Here is a 17,380-nt window from a genome sequence, read left to right on the forward strand (position 1 = left end):
GATGTCCCTATACAGCAATCCCACCCACTCTATATACCTCTCTAGGGAAACCCATTTTTGCAGTACCTGGAATAGGTACTGGTGCGAGACCCGATCAAATGCTTTTTCAAAATCTAAATTTAGGACTACTAGTCTGATGTTTCTGTCTCTCGCATTAACAGATGGTGTCTCTAATCAGTACGAGGCTGTCGGTGATCTTCCTCCCCGATATGCCACAGGTTTGATCCGGGTGGATTACCTCCCCTAAAACCACGGACATTCTGTTTGCTAAAAGTTTGCTAAAAAGTTTACAGTCAACGTTTAAAAGGGTTATTGGTCGCCAGTTCTTCAGGTCAGTCTTGTCCTCCTTTTTGTAAAGTAGTTTTACTATCCCTGATCTAAAACTGTCTGGTAGTCGGTCTAGTCTTTGGAAGTCGGTAAAAACCGTCAGTAGGTCAGGTGCTAAAATGTCCCAGAAGGTCAGATAAAATTCAAGTGGAAGCCCATCTTCCCCCGGCGACTTTCCCCCCTTAAAACTCGACAAACATTTGTGAAGTTCCAAAAGGTTAAAATCACGGGTTAAAAATGCACTTTCACCTATCTTTAAATCTATGTTGCTTATGATGTTGTTTTTTGCTTCATTTTCTGTTTGTTTTTCGCTGTACAGATCTCTATAAAAACCTTCTATTTCCTCATTTATTTCTTTGTCACTATTGGTTTGTTCCCCATTTGTTTTTTTGAGTTTAAAAATACCCTCCCCACTGTTAATGATTTTCTTAAAAAAGTATCTAGTGCATTTTTCTCCTTCTTCCATGTGTCGTTCTTTGCTTCTGACTATAATTCCTTTGCTTGTGATTTCCGATAAAATCAACATTTGGTTTTTAACTAATCTAATTTCTTGGTTAAAATCAAAACCTTGTTGTGTTAATTTAAAATACCGTTGTAGTCTTTTCTGCAGCCCCACCATGCATCTATTTTCCTTGTTTTTTTTGTTTTTCCCTGCCTTTTTAAAAAAAGTCTGTGTCTTTCCCTTCACCATTTCCCACCAAAGTGCATGTGTTTCGTACAGGTCTTGGAGGGTCTGCCATTGACTGAATTGCTCCCTGTACTGGCTGGCTAAATCCTTATCTTCTAGCAGGGAGCAATTCAGTTTCCACAGACCACTACCTTTTGTCACACCTGAAGAGAGTGAAAGGGTGCAGGATAGCATAGCGTGATCTGAGAAGAAAACAGGGGTTAATCTAGCATCGGTTGGCGGGCAGTCTCTGGTAAAAATATAGTCAATGCGAGAGGCTCTGGAACCGTCACTACTGAACCAGGTGAAGCCCTCCTCTCTTGGATGCAAGGTTTTAAAACAGTCTTTTAGTTAAAAATCCCTGCATAATCCCTGCAATAAAACCGACGTCTTGTCCACTTTAAAATCATCCCCTGCCCCTCTCCTATCACTTCTATTTAAAATACAATTAAAATCTCCCCCTAAAACTAATGGCGTTCGGCCTAGCATGTGGGGCTGCAAGTTTTCTAAAAGGTCATGTCTGTCATTTTTGTTGTTAAAACCATAGATGTTTAAGAGATTAAAATCCCTTCCCATAAAAGTCAAGTGTGCTAAAAGTGCCCTTCCGTCTCTCACCACAGTGCTGCCCTTCACCAGAATTGAGGGGTTCTTGATTAAAATGGCCACGCCGTCATTTCTGTTCTCATTTGAACCGCTCCATAGAGATTTGTGTGGCCATTTCTCCTCCCATATCCTGTAGTTTTTTAAAAAGGGCAATGCACATTCTTGTAATAAAAACACATCTGACTTAAAATTATTTAGAAAGGATAAAATCGTCTGAGCTCTAACTCTTGATTTCACACTTCTCACATTGAGTGTAGAAAAGGTGAGGATCATGAGTATGGTATTTAAAAGACAGCTATGCATTAAAAGACTAAAAACGGTCTGGGGTAATTTCGTCCCCTTCATTCCCCTCCCAGACTCGAGCATGGTTTAAAACAGAGTCCTTTGGGGTTGACTCTAGTGCCATATTTAAAAAGGAGAGAGTGTTGGGGGGGTGGTTCGGGAAGACTCTGGACTCCTCGACAGATGGACTGTTTGAGGAGCCAGTTCTTCCCCTTTTCTCTAAGGCTCCGTTGGTTTCCAAGGACATCTCCGACACTGCTCTCTTACCTGGCTGGGCTCCTGGGAGGGATGCTTCACTGGACTCCACTTCAGACTCCTCCGACCGGCCGACTGTTTCGAGGCTCCCGGTTTCCTCAGAGTCTGAAGTGGAGTCCATCTCAACTCCACCGGCTGCCTGGGCCCCACCACCCTCTTTCACCTCACCACTAGGTGGGGCAACCTCAGGCCCCTCCCCCTCTCCCCCAATCAGAGTAATTTTTTCCACCCTGGCGTCTTCAATTGTTTGTACTCCCCCGTCTGCCAATTTCCTTGCATTTTGTTTTACTTTGTTAGCAAAAGATTTCGGGCAATCTCTGAAGAGATGGTTTGAGTCTCCACAGAGGTTGCACTTCCTGCCATTGGTACATTCTTCAAAAGAGTGTCCAATTTCTCTACATTTGCCGCAAACAACCTTGGTACACGCTTCCGCCAGGTGCCCTTGCTCGCCACACTTGCGGCAGAGCTTGGGCTGTCCCTGGTAGTGAATGTAGCCCCTGTTCTCTCCAAGGGCCATCATGGATGGGAGATGTTTCAGGCCCTGGAAGCCATGTGGGTCCCGCCATTGTTGTATGGGGACCCTCCATGAACAGTTCCAGATGCCATCCTCATCTCTCACCTTGGTGGCCTGGGCCCTCACAGTGCAGTATCTTGCCAGCCATATACAAATATCATCAGCATTTACAGTTTCATTGAACATCCTGACGATTACGGTTTTAATGGAATCATCATTTAGTCTCTCCACTTCAAATGCTGAGAACTGGTCTTTTACCGTGTCGTAGCGTGTCCAAAATTCTTTGAGGGTTGTTGCGGCTGCGAAGCTAACATCGAATCCTTTGTTAAAGGGCAGAGCAAGAATACAATTCAAATCGTTTGCTGTAAACTTCAGGATTCCTTGGATGTGCTTCCTTGAAAAATCAAGCCGGGACATCTGAATTAAAATTCCATTCATTGATTTAAATTTAAAACGGACACTGTGGTCCCTCCTCATGCCGGAGGGGTTAACCGACATGATGGAGACACCACACTCTTAAATATTTAAGAGGTTAAAAGCAATAAAACAGTGAGTAAACAAAGTAATACAGGCAACAATAAAATAATAAAATCCACTTACCTTATCGTTTAAACGAACTGGACAATGGTCTTCTTGGTAAAGGGTATCAGCAACTGGTAATTGACCCAAACTTACCAAAAAGATGGTGCAATATCCTCCTAACCTGCTATATAATTGCCACTAAATAGGCAATATATAAACAGACAACAGAGGGGATCACTGTCTTAGCCAAAAGGCCGAGAAGCGATGGCCACACATGCTCAGACCAAGAGGCGAGGTTCCCAGACACGTCGCTCCACGTGGCGGTTTAACAGACAACGAAAAAAAAAAAAAAGAATGACCAAGCACCCTGTGTGCGTGTTTGTGTGTATGTGAAAGCTGAAGAAATAAACCGAGGTCGCTACATCTCTTTGCTGCTGCCTGCTGGCAGTGTCACTACGCCGTCTGCATGTTTCACAAATAGAGTTTGGAGCAGTGGAGGCTTCTATAAGACTACAGGTGAAGCAGTGCTTCACCAAAAAATGTTAAAAAATAAATAAACCAACAATACTATCGAATACTGCCAAAATGGTGGTGCCCACGATTTCCCCGCCCCAACAACGTCAACACCCGGAACTCTATTGCAGCCAATGAGCTCGAGTTGAAAAAGAAAATAGCTTACAGCACGTGGTTTCACTCAGGTAAATTGTATCCCCTTCACCGTTTGCTAGTTAATAATTAGACCTTTTTTTAAGGTTTGTATTAAGCTGTTTCGATTTTGTAGAAAGAGAAAAGATTTCGACCGTGTCATAACACGGTCGTTGTGTATAAAGGGAAGACGTAGAGGGTGCGTTTTTAGCTGCTGGGTAGACTTCAGTCAACCTATCGCCGTTTTGTCTGCGAGCAACCATATTACTCGTGGGTGGTCTCCTTTTAATCGTGGTAATCTAAGCTTTCCAACGGTGTATGGCATGACTATATGTACCCAGGGGTCGTTGAAATAATAAACTGATTAATGTGTGTTTTGTAACGATAGCTAGGCGCGGCTAACGACACTGTTTACAATGAGTAAGGGCATACGTCGCATACCTGCAAACTTGTTGCTTTTCGGCGACAATCAACGTTTTCTTGGACAATTTGATGTGGATATGTGTTGATTTGGGTAAATGTGACTGTTTAGACAACAGCTGATGCGAGAGTAAGTGTAACATAAAGCAATTTGGCGACCGTGTTAATCTCTTGTTGCATGGGACGCGCTGCATACCTGGTAAACAGTAGTGTTATTCCAGATCCATGCCATCGCCAGGGAGACCTTTACCTGTGATGTCTGCGGGAAGAGCTTGGCCACTAAACCATCGCTGGTCAGCCATCAACAGCTACACCAGTACCCCAACATCATTTTGTACCGGCAAGGAGAGGCCAGGCTGTACTGTACAGAGGCAGCAAGGTCTGTGGCAGAGGCCCGCAGCAGCACTGTTGTTGACCCTAAATGGCTGGATCTCAAGACAGCAGAGGCGGCTGCCAAGAGGTCGGGGGCTGAGCTGTGGAAAGGTCAGCTGGTCATCACGTTTGGGTAGTACGCCGGTCAGACCTTCAGGTGGCTTGTGGAGAATGATGTCGGCTGGCTGGTGTGGCTGCTGTTCCAGTACTGCCAGCAGGGAGAGCAGAACGAGCTGCTGAAGTGGCAGAAGGAGCGACTGCTCCTTCGGCCACAAGGTGACTCCTCACCTGAAAGTGCTGTCGGACACACCGTTCCCGGGGGCTCCTGCGCTGCCAACATCCCTCCCTCCGCCAGACCGGCCTCAGGTCCAGTACCGGCTCATCCATCACGAGGCTGGAAAGAGACGTGGTGAGAAGCGGAGGTAAGTTGTCATAAGCACTTTGTTTCACCTGTTGGCTGTGGAAAGCAAATAGCACACACGTCATATCAATACTGATCACATGTGTATTTTATGTTTCCAGATTATTTGTTGATGAGCCACAGCCTGTGACTCCCGCGAACCGACCCGTTCAGCCCACTGGGTTGTCGTCCTCCACCCGGCCGAAGCCTGCTGCGCTCACCCCCATTCTGCCGAGGCCTTCTGCGCCCACCCACCTCCAGCCGAGGCCACCCGCTGCGTTGACCTACGGCCCACCCCCTGTGTCGGCAGCACCCATACTGCAGGTCTTCCCCGCACAGCCACAGGCGCCCTCCGTCCTGTTTCGTGGGACATCCTGCAGCCAGAGCTTTGTCCCTCCTGCACAAACAGTGAAGGCATTCATGCCTAACAAGTCCTCAAGGCCATGTGGGGCTTGCCACATGCCAAACTGTGGTGGACAGTGGAAGAGGTACAACCCTTTCAAGGACAAAGTGGCTGGAAGCATTCAGAAAATGTTTTCCTACTGTCCATCCACTAGGAAGTCCACTACCCCTGGCTTCGACAATGTGGTGTATGACAACTTTGAACTCTTTAAGAGTGTCGTGGATGCAGAGTTGGAAAGGAGGACTGTGTGTGTGTGTGTGTGTGTGTGTGTGTGTGTGTGTGTGTGTGTGTGTGTGTGTGTGTGTGTGTGTGAATAACTTACCTCTGTGATGCCACTGTTCCTGTGCCATCTGTAAGAGAGAGAAAGAGGCTTGTTTGTGTGTGTTTGTCTCTGTCTTTGTGTGGGTTATTAAAGTGCTTCAGCAAGCACTATCTATTTATTTATATCGTTAAAAAAAATGCAAAAAAACTTTGTAGTATCCATTCTGGTCTATTTTCAATATCAAGGCCAATCTTTTTAACCTTAATCAGTTCCAATCTAACACAATCAGTTTACATATCCTTTAGTGGTTGTTCATGTTCAGATAATCTGTGTTTTTGTCATGCACGTTGTTTGTCTTTGTCAGCTTCATGTGTTTGTGATGTTTGTATGTATTTGTCTGCTTCAGTTTTATCAAGTTTGCTAAAGAAAACACAAAAAAACACAAAAGGGAGGAACAGCTTGAGCCTTTATTTGTTGATTGGTCACCTGAGTCTTTGGATAATCATGTTCATTATTGCACTTTAGCCTGTACAAGCCAATTGTTGAGTTGTATCTTAGCATGTATCTTAGCCTAGCACGAGCGAACTCTGCAACTAGAAGGACTGAATGAAATGTGTTGAAAACTGTCTCCAGTGATATAGAATACCAATGCTCACTTCGGAATCAGGCCCTATGTCCACAATTCCGAACTACCCCTTTAAGTACAAGTGTGTGTTCTTCAATTGTTGAGATTTTTGCATTATTATTAATGTTATTTATATGTGCCTTTCCTTTTGATGTGTGCATGTCTGTCAGCTCCATGTTTAACTAAATGTTTGCAAATGGTAGTACATGTTTGTCTCTCGTCTCATGCTCTCGATCTTGTTTACTTGTGTTTTATATGCATTGCCTTTTCAATGAAACCCATTCTGGGTGAAAAATAAAAGTTGTAAAAGAATTTGAGTCTCTGTGTGCTTGGCTTTCACAAGGGGTGGGGTAGTGGAAAGAAAAAACACACCAAAGAAATTAGAAGTCCTTGTGTCTTCTCTCCCGCAACCAGAGGTGTGAATACACCCCCACTTTGCTGGCTGCACTCCCTGTGTGGTCAAAATAATGAGTTCTGTGAATGGCTCTGTCATCCAGACAAAGTGAGTGCACTGAATACATTCTTATTATTTTTCTTAATTCAGCCCAAAAATGTAACAATTAAACACTTTTCCACTTGATAATATGAATCTCATCAGCTACATCAACTCAAAGTATGAAAATAATAAACAAAACATTCAGCAGACTAGCGGATTTTGATAATCTAGGCCTTGCACATAATATTTCTGGAAATAAAACCTCCCACCGGTGGCCACCACATGGAGCCGTCCGTTTTGATTCTTGATCCTTTATGAGCGATCCCTGGGTTGAGGGATAGGGACTTTGGGGGGTCATCAGCCATTCCCAGGGGGTCACCCATCCAAGTAATAACCAGGCCGGACCCTGCTTAGCCTCCGAGATCAGACGAGATCGGGCGTGCTTTTTTTTTTTTTTTTTTTTTATTATCAAAAATACCAATTTATATATACAAAAGACATTCATCTGTAAATATTTACACAAAACAATGACATACACACAGGAATCACATTCATGTTAAGGGATAACAAAACCCAAAAAATGATAAAAAAGAAAGAAAAATAAATCACTTAATAATAACACGTGCGCCTGATAAACATAGAGGCACACTCAGAAATTAAATGCTAGTTTCCCTTCCGATGTTACAGATATAAAGCCACACCCGTCAATAAAACATTCAGCAAAGTCCTCAGCACCATATTTAAAGATCAAACCCACATTTCTCCTGACAACCGATTCAAACAAATCCCACACATGAACCTTTTTCCCCTCAAAATGAGCAAGATTCCTTCTTGACATAATAGCATACCTTACGTGGCTTAACACAAAATTAAACAAACGAACATTCACATCTTTCCTTTTCCCATTTACTCCAAACAGCAACATTTTGTTCCATTCATATGCCTTTACAAAACCCTTTTCCCAGTTTTTAAACAGCATATCTTTTAACTTCAAAACAAAACTACGTAGACATTCACATCGGATATATATATGTAACAAGTCTTCTGGCTAAGTTTCACACACGTCACATTCTCTTTTGTTCTCTTTGTTAATCTTTTGCAGCACCGTGTTTACATAGATCCTGTTGTGTCTCGTCATGAAGTCATTGTTTTCACATTCTATTGCATTATATTTGATTTGGAGGTTTTCCCATATCAACTGTACATTCATACCTGGCAGAACCCTCTCCCACATTTGTTCTGATGCCGGTCTTTTCAACAGTTTCGCTATCAGTTCTAAATATATGTTTTTTACTTTTAATTCTTTAAACTCTTTATTTGCATCATTTTTAACAAACACTAGTTTAGGTAAAGGTCCATCCCCTGTCCTCACACACTCTCTCTCAATCAAATACCTCCAGTCTACAGGCATACTCCCCTTAATTATATCATACATTTTTACAATCATATCTCTCCTAGCATCCTCATCCCATTCTCTTACGCAGTCTACCATTGCCTGCCCAGGCAGAAACCCAGGCACAAACTCATAGACCATGTCCTTTACTTGCCTAATTCCTGCATCCATGAAAACCTTATTTTATAGCATTTTGTTGTTATGCTGTATTATAGGATTGAGAAAAACGGGTTTATTCATTACTTCGGTTACATTACTACAGTTGTATGATATGTTGGGTAGGAATTCTCCCCACGCTCTGAACACCTCTTGGTAGAAAAAAGGCACTTTTTCATACATTGGTTCTTTCAAAACCATAAGCAGACTATTCTCTCCACATCTACCAGCCATCTGAACATACATTTTAAAGAATTGTTTCCACCCATAGTCATTCACATCATGGAGATACTTCTTCACTGTTTTAACCCTCAGTGCTTTACGTTTTGTGTCAATGTCCACCAGTTTTAACCCTCCCTCACTGTACCCTGCTATCAACGTTTTGTGGGATATCCTCACACCCTTCCCATCCCACAAGAAGTTTGAAGTCAGCTGATTTAATTCGGATAGAACCCATACCGGAAGATCTAGTGCGCCCAAAACATACACACATTTGGATAATAATAAGAAATTAACAACTATTACCTTACCTTTTAATTTCAATTTCCTCTGCTTCCATGCATTTAAAGTGTGTTTTATCTTATTTATCACTCCTGTCCAAGTGATATCTCTTGCTTCCTTTTCGTTTGGACCTTTGTTTACTCCTAAAACTTTGATGCAGTCCACCACTCTAAATGCAATCATACTGTCAACCCTATCCCCCTCCTGACCTATACACATTAGTTCCGATTTTTCTATATTCACTTTAGCCCCTGCTGCCCTCCCATATGTTCCCATGTGTTTCATAATTATATTGATGCTGTCCATATTTTCTACTGTTATTGTCATGTCATCCGCATATTGTTGAATTATATTAATTTTCTCACCTGGTATTTGTATTCCTTTTATATTACTATCCTTTTTTATAAGGACAGCAAAGGGTTCAATAGACATGCTATACAACAGTGCTTTTAAAGGACAGCCCTGTCTCACTGACCTCTCCAAAGCAAAGGTGTCCGTCATCAGACCATTACATTTGACCCTACTCTTAGCTTCCTTATACAGCAGCCTGATCCAACTCACTATTCTATCCCCAAACCCAAATTCTTTCATAGTCCGAAACAAGAACTCATGCTCCACTCTATCAAAAGCCTTATTCAAATCTATACTCAACACAATCCCAGACTGTTCTTTCATGTGCCTAACAACGTCCCTAACTGTCCCTATTATATCCGCTATGTCTCTCCCTTCGACACTATATGCCTGTGTCGGTGATATTATTCCTCCCATTACCTTCTTAATCCTATACGCTAAAACCCTCGTTAATATTTTATAGTCACTATTCAATAAACTAATTGGCCTATAATTCCCTAACTCCAACCTACTCCCCCTATTTTTAAATAATATTGTGATTACCCCAGTAGCCATGGATTCTGGAACCATTTGTCCCTCCTCCATGCTTTGATATACCATTAGCAGTATGGGTGCCAACACATCAGCAAACTCTTTGTAGAATTCACTGCTAAGGCCATCTGAACCAGGGCTTTTATTGTTTTTTGCATTTTTAATTGCTATTTGTATTTCTTCTACCGTAATGCCTCTGTCACACATGTCTTGCTCGTCTGCTGATATCCTTGCATCCACACCACTCAAGACCTCATCAATACATACTTTTTCTGTATTCCCTTTTTTATATAAGTTTTTATAGAAGCCTTCCACTGTATTCAAGATGCTAACCAGATCATTTACCTTCTCCCCATTTTCATTCTGTAGTTCGTTTATATAATTATTTTCCTGTTTATTTTTTTCCAGGTTTAGAAAGTACGCTGTGCACCTTTCCCCCTCTACAGCATACTGTACTCTACTCCTTACTATCGCCCCATCACATTTATTCTTCTCAAAAACTTTTAGTTGCCTTCTCAAGTTCATATAATTTTGTATATTATAATTTCCATCTTTGTCTGCTTTCCCTGCTTCTTCGTTTAATTTATTTTGTATCTCTTTCTCTACCTGATCCATTCTAAAGTTCAATTGCTTGGCATAGTATATGCTTTTCTTTTTAACTTTTTCTTTCAAATTTTCCCACCAAATACAAATATTATCTTTGTTTAATCTGTTCTCCATTTCTTCTTTGATACATTTTGCTATCATCTCTTTATATGAATCCTCTCTTAATAAGCTGTTGTTTAGGCACCACATTCCTCCACCTACATTCCTTATACATGCGTCCCTTAACCTCAGCGACAGGATTGCATGATCACTAAGAGTGGTAAAAGTATATTTCACCTCTTTTATTTGGCTAACAATGTTTTCCTTAACTAGGACGAGGTCTATTCTACTCTGTCTAAGGGTCCCCATAACCACCTGCCTCCGCGAAAACACTTTTCGTTCTGCATTTTCCTCCCTCCATACGTCCACCATTTTGTGTTCTGCCATCATGCTTTTCAAAAAGTTCCTTGACCCATCATACCTGTATTTTACATTATTTGAATAATCTAGTCTTGATAATTTTACATTATAGTCACCAACCATCATACAATCTCCCGTGCACAGAACCTCCAAGTCCTCAAAAAAAACCTTTCTCAGTTCCTCCACGTTTGGTGCATAGATATTGATTAATTTGTATGTGTTTTTATTGTGGACAAATTCTATCGCTATCACACGTCCATTCCCTCCACAAAAGGTTTGCTTGACACCACTAACAGACCTCTCTCTGACAAGGATTGCCACTCCACATGCCTTCGCACTCCCATTGTCTATAAATATGGGCCCTTTCCAAATCTTTCCAAGGGTTTCCACAAGTTCATTATCCCAATGCGTTTCTTGAAGGCACAGTATGTCAGATTTACAGAGTTCAATCGTTCTTTCTATTTTGATCATGTTCCTCAGGCCGTTTGCATTTAAGGATGTTATTATGACCATAGTAATGGTGAAAAGAAAAACACAGCTTTCCAGAGATGCTCGATTGTTCATACCTTCCGCTCTTTTGGCTCCCTTTTGTCCCTCTTTTTGATCATTCTCTTCCTGCTGGCTTTCACCGCATCGTAGTCCATCGACTCTCCTTCCTCCGATGTTCTTGTCTCCACCACCTCCATGCTCGAATCGTCTGGCTCCTTAGGTGAAGCAGTCGCAGCAGCAGCCCCGCCGTCCCTTGGAGCCTCACTGCAATCCGGGACCTCCACCTCTCCTGGTCGGTCGCCTCTTCGTTCACTCGCCCGGGCTGAGGGAGTTTTGGGCGCTTTTCTAGCACCTTCCTCCATACTTTGCCCGGATGCTCCTCCCGTCATGCGACCCGTCTCACCGGACACTCCATCCGCACTGCTGCCTATGGTGGAAGGGGTAATTTCACCCCCGCTGGCAGCTCCGGTGTCCTCGTCCTGCTGTCGTTGATCCCCCTCGGACCGGGAAACGCGCTCGTCGCCGCCGGCTGGCTCCGCGTCCACCGTCCTCTCCTCTCCGCGCCTCCCCCCCTGCAAGTCACACTCCCTAGCATAGTGTCCCTGGCGCTTGCATTTATAACAGGTGAAGTCTGGGCATTCTCTCAAAATATGTCCTGGCTGGATGCACAGCCTGCAGACCTTCACCTGCCTGTCATGAATTACACGGAAGTACTCCCCTCCGTCTAGTGTCTCGAACTTTGCTGAGTAGGGCAGCGACTGTACAAGTTCAGTAAATTGTACTTTACAGAACCTTGTCCCGTCCACCACGTCTGTCCCAGGCCATTTCCTTCTTTTGATGGGCGAAATCGCCCTCACGCCCCACGTTGAGAGTTTCTGCCTAATTTCAGCATCAGTGATATAAGATGGCAAGTTTAGAAATGAAACAACAATTTCATTGCTGCGAACTTCCTTGGCAGTCACCCGAGTGTTTTTGATTTTGAAGCCATCTAATAACCTTGTCTTGCCCTTTCCCTCCTGCATGGTGATCTCGTAAATGTTCTTACTTTTGACCCTGCATGCCAGAACAATCCCACACTTTTCCTTGATTCCCCGCAACAGTTCCATCATGGTAATGTAATCTTCACCGACGGGCTCTACAATCAATGTCAGCTCCTTTTTATAGCCACAATCACCCTCACTTTCTCCCTGTCTCTCTTTATCTCTCCTACCATTCGCCATGCTTGCTTTCTCAATAGGCCTAATAACGGAATTGATCTCCTGGGTTATTCCTTTCTCGCTGGCTTCAATATTTCCAGAATCATTCTCCCGTTCTACATGTGCCAAACTGTTCTTAACTTCCATGTTTTCATTCACAAGTTTTTCCATCCAATCACTAAAAGCATAATCAATCTCGGGTTCTGCATTAATCAAAGTGGCCTTACCTTCTATTTTGTCATTTATCAAAGTATCCATCCAATCACAAAAAGTATGAAACAATCCCCCAAACAGCCAGGCTGCAGGGGAAATGAATCACACATAAAACTATCACAAATGCACCTTATGATTCACAAGCACACGCGGTCCCAACAAACACTCGACTGCTCTCTGCTCTCTGCTCACTTCCTGCTTGCGCACCTGAACGGGATCAGACGAGATCGGGCGTGCTCAGGGTGGTATGGCCGTAACCAAGAATTGTCGGGACCATATTAGCATTTATACAGGAGGAGCACGTAAGGAGTGAGAGTTCTACCATGGCCAGAGACGGGACTTGTACAGAAACAATGATTGGATCCATAATGAATGAAAGAAATGAATGAATGAATGAATGAATGAATGAATGAATGAATGAATGAATGCGTTATTCCAGACTCAGAGTTCCATATTTGAACGCAATGCATTACACTGCTTGGGCGTCATCGTTTGCGTGATCTTTTGAAGAAACGTAGCGATGCAAAACATGGTATGGACTACAATATAGCACGATGAAGCCATTCATAGCTATTATTTCTTTAGAACAACATGATCAGGGGAGAGCGCGAACGCAGTCCCCCACTACCAGAAATTATGCAATCGAGATTCCCACATTTGGGGAATTCGCACGGGTCAGCAACAGCCTCAGTGCAATGGCTGAGCCTCGCTATGGGTGAACCAATTTCAATTTTTCAATTTTTAGGCGTTTATTTAAGTCAGGCACAGAGTTACATTTTACAACATGGTTTCAAGGTCAAAACACATTCAAAGGTTAACAATCAAAAATAGTTACATTTTACAGCAAGGTCAACGCATTCAAATGTTAACACAAAATTCTACATAACTCAGTGTTCTCTATTTTCCAGAGTTCCTTACATACCACAATTCCATATCGTTCCTTGTCCCTCCACACATAATCCTTTACCAAGGTTATGCTCAAATTAACGATTGATTCCGCTGAAAACAAAAGGCTCTTGTACACCATTCGGTTACGACACCTCCACATCGACTCTTTTGTGCAATTAATCAAGGCCCACCATCTTTCCCATCCCTTACCGTCACCACTCTTTATAACCCCATACAGGACATCTGATTCCGTGGGGACTCTAAACAATATATATATATAACAATATATAACAATATATATGCCCGGGGGGCAAAAGCTATATTTGGTCTTTCCTGATCTTTTTTGGTCGTTTGGGTCTAGCTAGAGGCTCCGGATTGTGGGTTTCCCTGATGTGCGTGACAGCAGTAAAGGCCTCCACCTGCTCGTCTTCGAGAAAGGAGGGTTTTTTTCCAAGGGACGATGACCATTTTGTTCCGGGATACGTGGGAATCATCAGGAGAGATGGCTCACCTGATGATGAAGAATTCATCTGACGTTTCTTGGAATGTGCTGATTGGTCGGGTGGGCTTTCAAACAATGGTATAGCCGGAGGAGTTTCTAGTGCTTCCAACAGCAGGTTCCCCCTCTCAGCGGGCATTTCGGGATCTGTTATATCAGGAAGGTTAGCCAGCAGGAATTCTAACATGTCACCTGCTTCCTGGAGAGTTGTCGGAGATTTCCTTCGCTGGATGCCCTGTTCTGGCCTGGGGGTGGATTCCGCTTGCTGTGCAGGCCGGTGGTCGATCGCTGGGGCAAGGGTGGCGTCGATGGCAGTGGACCCTACATTATCATCCGGTATGGGGTCTGCAGCCCAGTCCAATATTGGTCCATTATCTGGGGCTGCATCCGGTTCTTGGGGAACGAGCAGCACCTGGTGTATTGGTTGGTCCTCGTTAAGACCTTGGTTCATCGGGAGGTTGTTGGTGATAGTGTTGAGCTTCACTCGGTTGGAGTAGGCTTTGGGACAGTCCCTGAATCTGTGGCTGGTTGAAGAACACAGGCTGCATTCTAGTGGGGTTGTGCACTGGTCTGTGTTGTGGTCTGATGCTTTGCACCTTTTGCAGTTGTTGCTTGGACAGGAGGCCGCAAGATGGTCCAGGCTTCCACACCTCCTGCACTGCTTTGGTTGGCCAGGGTAGAAAGCAGAGCCACGGAATGCTCCCAGCTGGATCGTGTTGGGGATGTGTTGGACTGCTCCCTCATCCCTTCGTAAACGCACCTGGAAGCGTCTGGTTCCTGTTTTTACTCCATCGATGTCGTAACCTCCATTCCATTGGTGACATCGCAAAACCTCGATAACCAGGTCCACACGTCTTGATTTCTAACTTTTTCAGAAAGGATAATCACGTGGACTGTCTTTACATCTCTTTCTGCCAGTGGTATCATTGTGATCTTCTTGAAGCTCGGTGCTGATCTCTTCTTCTCATCAAATCGTTGCATACAAAGGTCAAAGTTCTGCACTGTTGTAAAGACAACTTCATATATCTTCTTACCCGGGAAGGCAAAAACGTAATCCAGTTCGTTGGTCGAAAACTGAAGGTCTTTCTGGAGAATTTGTCGACTGAACTGAAGCCGGTCCATTTCGAGGTCTTCTAGGAGGTTGAATCTCACTGCATTCCTTCGATTCTGTTGGATGGCCATGGCAACTGCCGGAGGACTTGATGAAGCCATAGCCGGCTTAGTTAGACTGCTTGTTCTGTCCGCAATTCACTGTGTCCCATACAACGCTCGACTACAGACTTGTGGGTGAACCACCTTCTTGATCATGGTATCTCCCTTGCCAGGTAAGTATGAGTTGAACACGTTCAGGTGGGCTGAACGATGCCCACGCGTGTTCCCGTGGAGAACGGTTGCAAAGCATTCGGAGATGTCTAGACTTTAATAAACACTGTAGACCACCGGTCACACGATGACAGGCGAATCTGAAATCAGCGAGATGGAAGCATAACGAAAGGAAACCTGGAGATCCGAGTTATCGACACGCCACAGAAAGAATCCTTTTTTCTTTCTTAAACAACAGAATATCGTTGGAATAATTTTAAACAGTGCGTTTATGAATTGTAAATGACACTTTATTGCCCACAGGCGGACGGGTGTACTCTCAGGAGGAGTTTAGTTTTGTTTTTCACAGTGAGAGAGGGTTGCACCGGTCCTGGAGGTACTGCAATACCAGGACGATGCGTGGAGTGGACGGAGCAAGCGCCTTTTCCATCTCCCAGTTCCAAAAATCAATTTAATATATGGCCCCCGGGTAGGGGACGTATCAGATATTAAACTGATAAGAACAGATTTTTCATTTGAAAAAAATGTATTGACACAAGTTACTACATTTAACTTTCTTATCACATTCTACAGGTCATTGTTTTACACATTTGCATACACACTTAAAAACATTTCAATTAAACAAGTATAAAACCATCACATTGTGAATAAAAGGTATATAAATATAATTAAACACATGGATACGTTGTTGTTTTATAAAATCATTGTGATGCTTAAAAAACATGGTTCAAAAAACAGCTGTGCAGGGACGGGAGGAAGCCCAATTAAAAAAATAAAAACGGCCCATCCTGCTCTCTCCAACAGCATTGGTCTCTCGGGACCTGTGGCTCAGAGGATCTCCTCCCCTCTCTGCTCCTTCCCACCTGCCTCTCCCGGAGAGCCAGGCCGCCGCTGCCTCGACCTTTCCGCGTGTGGCTCCGACTCCCTCGTCCGAATGGGCACAGAGGCGATTCTTCTTTGTGGCCGTGTCCTAGGCCTGCCGCCTGCAGCACCGGCCACTTGGGCCATTGCTGCGGCCTTCCGGATCACAGCCACGGGGGGGATCTGCATGTGCTTTCTTACCAGCAGGTTTCTGGAGGCCCATATGGAGTATTTTATGGCGGCTAGGGTGAGCCATTGCTTGGGAAAGTCTGGTGGTAGCTGACTCTTTTGGCTCACCCATACAGCCCCATTTGGGCTGTCAGGGCCTCCCCTGCTGGAAAGTACGGGAATTGCAGGGAGCCGGCCGTTGCCCACTGGTCTCCAGCAGCGCTGCACTCCCAGAACAGGTGCCTCACCGACTCAGGTGCGCCAGAACCTAGCCGAGGGCAGGTTGGGGATGCAGCCATCCCCCGGGAGTGCATGACGGCCCTGACTGGGAGGATCTCGTGAGCTGCCATCCATGACAGGTCCCGGAGTCTGTTGGAGAGGGCATGATGGTTCACATTGTGCCTTACTGTTGTTGGCTCTCCGTATGTTTGCCCGCGCACTGGACTCTTTGGTTCCCGCTCCTGCAACCCCGTGATTATAGAACGATAGTTTGTTAAAACATCTAAATCCTCGTATTCAAGGTTAAAATGTTTTAAAAAACTTCTTAATAACAGCGTAAAATTGTGACAAGTTAAATGATACTGGTGTTCTATGATCAAAAGACTAAAAACGGTCTGGGGTTCTTCAGTCTCCTTCATTCCCCTCCCAGACTCGAGCATGGTTTAAAACAGAGTCCTTTGGGGTTGACTGCAGTGCCATGTGTAAAAAGGAGAGAGTGTTGGGGGGGTGGTTCGGGAAGACTCTGGGCTCCCCGACAGATGAACTGTCTGAGGAGCCAGCTCTTCCCCTTTTCTCCGAGGCTCCGTCATTTTCCAAGGACATCTCCGACACTGCTCTCTTCCCAGGCTGGGCTCCTGGGAGGGAGGCTTCACTGGACTCCACTTCAGACTCTTCCGACCGGCCGACTGTTTCGAGACTCCCGGTTTCGTCAGAGTCTGAAGTGGAGTCCATCTCCGCTCCACCGGCTGCCTGGGCCCCACCACCCTCTTTCACCTCACCACTAGGTGGGGCAACCTCAGGCCCCTCCCCCTCTCCCCCAATCAGAGTAATTTTTTTCAGCCTGGTGTCTTCAA

General features: G+C 44.3%; 1 long non-coding RNA gene and 2 pseudogenes across 1 annotated transcript in view; all 3 read right to left on the reverse strand.

Moving 5' to 3' along the window:
* The window catches only part of LOC115560182 (uncharacterized), a 33,635-nt gene that overhangs the window by 10,765 nt on the left and 5,490 nt on the right, over nt 1-17,380 (reverse strand). The gene's annotated exons all lie outside the window — the stretch shown is intronic.
* On the reverse strand, nt 13,165-13,302 carry LOC115560539 (uncharacterized; annotated as a pseudogene).
* LOC115560547 (uncharacterized) lies at nt 15,633-15,808 on the reverse strand (annotated as a pseudogene).

This window comes from Gadus morhua, chromosome 15 (genome assembly GCF_902167405.1).
Source record: "Gadus morhua chromosome 15, gadMor3.0, whole genome shotgun sequence".
Lineage (NCBI taxonomy): Eukaryota > Metazoa > Chordata > Actinopteri > Gadiformes > Gadidae > Gadus > Gadus morhua.